Source organism: Lynx canadensis, chromosome A1, assembly GCF_007474595.2.
Source record: "Lynx canadensis isolate LIC74 chromosome A1, mLynCan4.pri.v2, whole genome shotgun sequence".
Taxonomy (NCBI): Eukaryota; Metazoa; Chordata; class Mammalia; order Carnivora; family Felidae; genus Lynx; species Lynx canadensis.
This window is the reverse complement of record NC_044303.2, coordinates 200,012,164-200,020,441: the sequence shown is the minus strand read 5'-3', so window position 1 is coordinate 200,020,441 and position 8,278 is coordinate 200,012,164.

The window sequence follows — 8,278 nt, the reverse complement described above, 5'->3', positions numbered from 1 at the left end:
AAGGGTATCCAAGAGAAAAAAGTTACAGACTTTTGGATATATACAAATATACCATGAACATTTGTAATTTTTTGGCTGCTTAGCATGTAAATCCTCTTTGCATGTTTGGAAATTACCACCTTATAAATATTGATGAGAAGTGTAGACCGCTTCTCACCAGGAAACCTAAAAATAACATGTACCCTTTCCCAGCCTGCTATGCAACTAGGATACAAGCATGTGCATATCCAGACTCAGGCATTCAGACGTATTTGCCCTGGATTTTGAATAGGGAGCCATTGATCCTGAGGGCCCAGGGCAGCAGAGAACCTATTATGGAGACAGATGGCAGTAGTGGCAGCAGTGATACCCAGTTTTCATGGACAGAGTTGTCATGGTTCCAGTAGTGGAGTCTAGTGTCCGGTGACACACAAGGCAACTGTGGATCTATGTTTAACACAGCAAGTTTCTATGGCATGCTTTAGATTTGTCCCTGCTTTCTGTCTAGCTTCCCATGTTACTGCCCCTTTTTAGTTGAGCTCAGTTCTTCCGACTTTCTGTGATTCTATTTGCTGCTCGATGTTTTCATTCAAACTTCTTTTTTTTATAATCACAATAGGCTTTCTGTTGCTTATAACCAGGAATTCAGATAGATAGGAAAATAGATCAGGGTAAAGGCTACTGGTACTATGTGGTAGATATGGGGTTTGGGATCTTGCAATTTTAGATAGGGAGGTATGCTGAATTTTCACCAGCTTCTCCTAGATTCCTTCCCTGACTTACCTGCTCTACCATTTCAGAAGGAACAACATCTTCCAGGTTCTCTTGACTTCAGGCTTTTAGGTGGGTTCAGTTAATGGGAGACAACTGGCAGACTGGAGGGCAAGTTGAGATATTTATCTGCCCCCCCTCTCCAGCATGGGGCGTGATCTCTGGCACTTCTTCCATGATTCTATTCCCATTCTTATTGGATTGCTTCTCCTTCCCTGGTGCCAGCTCCTGCTCAGCATCCCTTGCTCTGGGTTCAGATCCCACTGGATTGCCCCCACTTTGGACCTTTGAGAAAACCATTTATTTCCTGTGGTGCTTAGCCCCAGAGGTGACAGCAGCTCCTGATGATTCTGATATCTGAGTTGCTTCATGATCTCCCTTGTTTGGCTCTTCAGCAATTCTATCACCTGTGTAAACAATTCCCTGAATTAAATTTCTTCTGTTTGGAATGGTAGTTTCTGTTTTACCGGCAGGACATTGAATGTATGTCAGGGGTATGTATGTCAGGGGAAGTCTTCATTGAAAAGGTGACATTTGATCAAAGACCTATCAGAGGAAGGAGTTAGCCATGTTGATATCTGGGGGGTCAGCGGTGGGGGCGGGGGGGGGGGAGTGTATTGCAGGCAGAGGGAATAATCAATGCAAAGGCCCTAAGGTGAGAAAATGCCTGGCATGCTGAAGAAACCAGAGTGAGGAAAGAAAGAATAGCAGATAAGGTAAGACAGGTAGTAGAACCAGATCATCTCTAATGTAAGGACCCATTGGAGGGTTCTGAGCAAGGGGGTGACATGAGTTGCCTTGTATTTAAAAAGGATCATTGTGGCAGCTGTGTTGAGAATACAGTGTAGGGGACAAAGACAAAGAAGGGAGACATATTAAAAGAAGCTAACAGCATTCTAGGCAAGAGATGATGGTAGCTTGGATCTTGCAGTAGAGGTTATGAGAAGTGGTCATAGTAGAGTTATACTTTGAAAGCAGAGCCAAAGGAATTTAGGGTGAGAGAGAAAGAGAGGAGTTAAGGAAGACTCCAATGATGTTGTGAATCTCTAACTAGGGATATACAAAGTGGTTAAAAGTCTGAAAGCATGGTAGTGAGGAGTTACCTGCATTTGCTCCTCTAATATCTGCACAATTTTTTTTCCTTATGTTCATCTGGACATCATTCAGTGCTAGTGATTGAAAGTCACTAAAGAAGTTTCTGGTAGCTGTTTTTAGGCCTTTGACTGTTGTAGAATCTTATGTATAGGGACTTTTTGTGCCCACTCTATAGTATGGAATTGTTTTCAGAAACATCCTAACATGTTTCAGAACTAGCATTCCTGAGAGAAGGGGGAATCTAAAGTTTTGTTAGCTTGAACAACTGAAATGACAAAGTTAAGATGGAGAAGTCTATAGGTTGAACAGATTTTGGGGAGATCAGAAATTCGGTTTTGGACATGATAAATTTGTGATATCTATTAAATATTCAAGTGAGGAAATTAAGTAAATAAGTGGAAATACAAGTCTTCAATTCATGAGAAAACACTCAGCTAGAGATAAAGGTTTGATTGCTGTTGGTAGATAGATGATATTTTAAAGCCATGAGACTGAGGTTAAGCCTATGACTGTTGATTTCAGCTCAGGTCATGATCTTGCTGTTGTGAAATCAAGCCCCATATCAGGCTCAGGGTGGAGTGGGAGCCTGCTTGGCATTCTCTCTCTCTCTTCCTTTCTCTCTGCCCCTCCCCTGCTTGTGCACACTCTTTCTCTCTCAAAGTAAATAAATAAACTTAAAAGCCATGAGACTGAATGAAGTTGTTAAGGGAGATAAAAAGAAGTCTGAAGGTTGAGTCTTGGGGCACTCCAACATTAACAAGTTTGGGAAAGAAGGAGGAACCAGCACTGGAGTTTGAGAAGGGGCATAGAAATGAAGTAGAGGAAAACCAGGACAGTAAGGTGTTCCAGAAAACCAAGTGAACGGGGTGTATTAAGCACTGAGTAATCAATTGTGCCAAATAATAGGTCAAATAACATGAAGTCTGAGAAATGATCACTGGCTTTAGCAACATGAACATTGGTGACCTTGAAAGAGCAGTTTCAGTGAAGAAGTGGGAGAGAAAGAATGCCCATGTGAGTTGAACAAAGAATGGGAAAATTGGAGACAGTGTATATAGACAACTCTTCAGAGGATTATTGCTGTAAAGAAACGGGGCAGTAGTTGGTGTGATAAATTGAGTCAAGGTAAGTTTTATTTTTTTAAATGGGAGAAAGGCTGACTCAGTCAGAAGAGCCCACATTGGGTATAGAGATTACTAAAAATAATAATAATAATAATAATAATAATAATAATAATAAACTTTTAAAAAGAATAAAAGAAAATGGAGAAAGGACAGCATGCTTATAAACTGAGAAGAATGTTTCATGAAATGGTGAAATATTTATGGTATAGAAAAGAAGGAGCGGAATTACTGGAACAATGTTCTCAAGCAGATGGTTCCAAATGGGATGGGACTTGGTACACTAGTGGAGAGATTTGCTTTATATAAGGGCATGAATAGTTCATCTGTGGTAACTGGGGGAAGGCAGAGTAATATATAAGTGTCGCTGCTCATAAGTGATATGGTGGTGGGTGTCCAAAGAAGTCTTCTTCTGATTAATTCAATTTTCTCAGTGAAGTAGGAAAGTCATCAGGAAGAAGTGAGGATAGGGGTGCCTGATGGACTTACTTGGTAGAGCATGGGACTCTTGATCTTGGGGCTGTGTAATAAAAAATAAAGCTGAAAAGAATAGGGGCTGCTGGGTGGCTCAGTTGGTAGGGCATCCGACTCTTGATTTCGTCTCAGGTCATGATCCCAGGGTTGTGGCATCCAGCCCTGCCTCAGGCTCTGAGCTGAGCATAGAGTCTGCTTGAGATTCTCTCCTCTCTCTCTCTCTCTCTCTCTCAAATAAAAAGAAAAAGAAAAAGTCTTAAAAAAAAGAATAGGAGAAGAGGTAATAGAAGTTTGAGGAGAGAGAAGGTATGAAAGAGTCATTTACTAAAATGGGAGAATGAACAAGATTAGGAATGTATGAATCTAGAATATAGGAAAGTATAATATGATTGTCAAATAGTGTTAAGGGTCAATTGGAGGTTTGTGGTCAAAAGAGAGAAATCAGTATGGTTTTGTACTTTTCCCCAGTCATGTTCAGCTGCATGGGTGTGGGTGCAGGATAGAAAGAGAGTTGGACTTGACTTAGGTGGCAGTTTTGCTGAGTACAAAAATACTGAGAGAGGGGCAAGGGAGTTGTGAGTGTAAGCAAGAAAATGAACATGATAATTGGCCAGGGAATTTAATCTGAATAAGGTGGGGAGAGCCTTCATCAAGGAAGTGAAGACCAGAGAAATGGTGGCGGAATCAGTGGATCGGCAGGTCTTATGGAATCAAAGGATGGTTGGAGTATCCAGTCTCCTTCTACCTCATTATTTGCTCATCATAGAGATCTTGACTTTATGATCTGAGTCTTCACATGTGTACTGAGGTAGCAAGATGATAGAAGTAAGTAAAGAGAAGGGGGAGGAAAGGAAGTACAACTGCTCTCTATGTTTAAAGGAAATTTCCCAGAAGTTGTCACATGATCCTTTTTTCTTACGTTTAATTGGCCAGAACTTGTTACATGGCTATTTTAGCAATGCAAAGGCTGAAAAATAAGGTCTTTTTTTCTAGAGACCAGTAAATAATGGGTTTCTAGTATTAAGAACAAAGGGGAGAAAATAGATTAGATTAGGCAATTGTTGTAATTCTTTGCTTCTAAAATGTGCATTTTCCCACATTTTGCCTCTCTGAAATCAGTATATATATAATACAGTTGGTAATGTGTCATGGTTTAATGGCTCCATTTTTCTGTAGTTAACAGTATAGAAAATAATGATGTATTTTACAGTTGATAACATCACATATTGGAAGAAAGATGGTGGTATTTTGCCAAGATAGACAATACTGCATGGGAAGAATAGATATGCTTTGGGTAAGAGAAAAGGAAGGAATACAATTAGTTTGGTTTTCTTTACATGTTAAGTTTGAGAATGACCTATAAACAGTTGAAAATTTAGGATTGGAACTCCAGACTGTGATGGGGCATGTGATCATATGTATGTGGGAAAATGAGTTCTTAGGAATTTTGATTGTCTGTACCCTTTGTTTTTCAAAAATAATTTCAAGTGGCAGTTCTTCACTCTAGGTAGAAATTATTTCGTTTGTTGCCAAAGCCTCAGCAGTCCTGCCAGATGTCATGATAATTTTCTAAGAAGATAAGGTATTAATTCAAGGTTTTCAATTAAATTAGCAGTGAAAAATAAGATGTGATTTAAAATATTAGTTTGTAGCCAATAAGTGATGGTGGAATTTTTTTCATGTCTGTAGCGATTGCATGTGAAACCTCTGATAGAAATGTCTGGTTTTAATTTATTTTCTTCTGGATGCTTTATTGAAGACCCATGTGCAAGGGGAAAAAATTAAAACCAGACAACTTCAGATCCACTGTAAATTTCACATGCCATCAGAAAGTCTAAACTAAATGTTTCTTTTGGCCACCATGCTTGAAATTCAAGCAAAAAGTAAAATCAGTTCACATTTTAATACTTCTATATGAAATAATAAAATGGTATTTAGACCTAGACATCTATTAATCCTAGTGGTAGAATCTATAGATTGGGTGCAATTGGAAAAAACAATATATGCACACAGCAAATTATTTGTGTTTCATTTCAGGCCTCTATCCTGTATTTGAAATGTGAGAAATAAGGAAATGAAAGGGGTTATTAAACTCTTTTTTTAACGCAAGCCTAGTAAAAGGTAGATTTATGGTTTCAGGCCTCTTGCCAACAACATGGGCCTCAACCCCCAACATCCTACCACCATCTTCAGGAAATGGCATTTGATCAAAGATGAAATATTAGAAACCAATAAGATTTGTGAGAGAACAATCACATTAAAAATAATTTGTACAACCTTTGTCTAAGCAAAAATAACAAAGAGAAAATGTACGCCCCCATTTCCCACATTTTTACAGTTCCAGTTAACTTCATTCATTTATTCATTCATTCATTCACTAATTCATTCATTCTATGCATTCTTTGTTGCCTATTATGTGTCAGGGCCTTGGCTAGGTGCTGGGAAAATTATCAGTAAAAACAGGTATGATCCTTGTCCACATAGAACTTGCTTTACATTCTGGAGAAAGAGATAATTACACTGCATTAATACTGTAGCATGGGAGGGGTTGCCTGGGTGGCTTAGTCAGTTGAGCGACTGACTCTTGGTTTCAGCTCAGGTCACGATCTCACGGTTTGTGAGTTTGAGCCCCACATTGGGCATTCTCTCTCTCTCCCTCTCTCTCTCCCTCTCTCTCTCTCTGCCCCTCCTGCTCTCTCTCTCTCTCTCTCTCTCAAAATAAATAAATAAACAAATAAAAACTTTAAAAAAAACAAAAAAGACAGAAACACGGGAGGTACTCTGAAGGAGAAAGATATGGTGCTAGGTGGGTTTACAAGAAGAGGAGTTGGAGTGGTCAGGGAAGTCAGAGAAGCATTCCTTGTGTAAGAGGATCAATAAAGATGTTTTCAGCTGTAAGATATTTAACAGATGAAAGTTTAAACAGTTAAAACACTTATTTCATACAACAAGAAGTAGGAGGTATTTTGATTAGGGGTGATTCAGAAGCTCCATAATGCCATTAAAACCCTAGGCTCTTTCCTCTTTCCTCTCTCTGCTATTCCATTCTTTCTTGGTGGGTAGATTTTTATGCTTGTTCCCTAGGCATTATGTCCTCATACAATTGCATCCAAAGGCAGGAAAAGAGGTATTTCTCTTTGTGTGTCTCCTTTTTTCAGAAACTTTTTTTCCCACAAGGAATTTCAGATCCCCTTGGCCTTGGGCATGTCCATATGTTGCTTGAAAGAGCATGGGAAAGCAACTATCCTATATTATTTTAGTCTTTGTAGGAGGAGTCAGGCTCTGCCAGCAAGGAAGGGAAAGGTGGGATATGTCAATAAGATACCTACAGTTTCTACCACAGGGAGTGACTCTCTAGCTATGATCTGAACAAAGAGGATGACTAGAGAAAAGGCAAGGAAGACCACTCCAGTTGGCAACAATCTGCAAAAGGCTCTGGGGCAGGACAGAAAGACAGTGGTGAAGGTGGAGGACAAACCATGTAGAGCCTGTCAGATCAGGATAAGGGATTTTATTCTGAGGGAAATGGTAAGCCATTGGAAGGGATTCATATAGGTGACATGATCATGTGTTCCTTTCCAAAGTGGAGTACAAATTGGAAGCCAGAATGATTATGGGAACCCAGTAGGGACCAGTGCAGATCTCCAGGTGAAAATAAGATAAAAAATTATACAGGTTACTGGGGCTCCTGGGTGACTCAGTTGGTTAAGCGTCCGACTTCAGCTCAGGTCATGATCTCATGGTTCGTGGGTCCAAGCCCCATGTCAGGCTTTGTGATGGCAGCTCAGAGCCTGGAGCCTGCTTCGGATTCTGTGTCTCCCTCTCTCTCTGCCCCTCCCCTGCTCACACTCTGTCTCTGTCTCTCTCTCTCTCTCTCTCTAAATAAATAAATAAATATCTGAACATAACTTTTAAAAAAGCTTCTTTATTTAAATATTTATTTATTTTTGAGAGAGAGCTAGTCGGGGAGGGATAGAGGGAGAGGGAGATAGAGAATCCCAAGCAGGCTCCCCACTGCCAGCACAAAGCCCAACACAGGGCTCAAACCCATGAATGGTGAAATCAAGAGCTGGATATTGACTTCTTATAATAAAATTCTCTTCAGAAAAAAAAAAGAGTTGGATGCTTAACTGACTGAGCCACCCAGGTGCCCCAAGTTTGTTTGTTTGTTTGTTTGTTTGTTCGTTTGTTTAAAAGCTTATTTATTTATTTAGAGAGAGAGAGAGCACAAGCAGGTGAGGGGCAGAGAGAAGGAGAGACAGAACCCAAGCAGGCTCCACTCCACCAGCACCGAGCCCGCCGTGGGGCTTGACGTCACAAACCATGAGATGATGACCTGAGCTGAGAGCAAGAGTTGGATGCTTAACTGACTGAGCCACCCAGCCTCCCCAGTTTGTTTATTTTTAAAAAAATAATCTCTATACCCATCATGGGGCTCGAACTCATGATACTGAGATCAAGAGTCACATGCTCTTCTCATGAGTTGAGTCCTGCATCGGGCTCTGTGCTGACAGCTCAGAGCCTGGAGCCTACTTCAGACTCTGTGCCTCCTCTCTCTGCCCCTCCCTTGCTCATGCTCTGTCTCTGTCTCTCTCTCAAAAATAAATAAACATTAAAAAAAATGTTTTTTATTTTTTTTTTAATTTTTTTTTTTTCTTCAACGTTTTATTTATTTTTGGGACAGAGAGAGACAGAGCATGAACGGGGGAGGGGCAGAGAGAGAGGGAGACACAGAATCGGAAACAGGCTCCAGGCTCTGAGCCATCAGCCCAGAGCCTGACGCGGGGCTCAAACTCACGGACCGCGAGATCGTGACCTGGCTGAAGTCGGACGCTTAA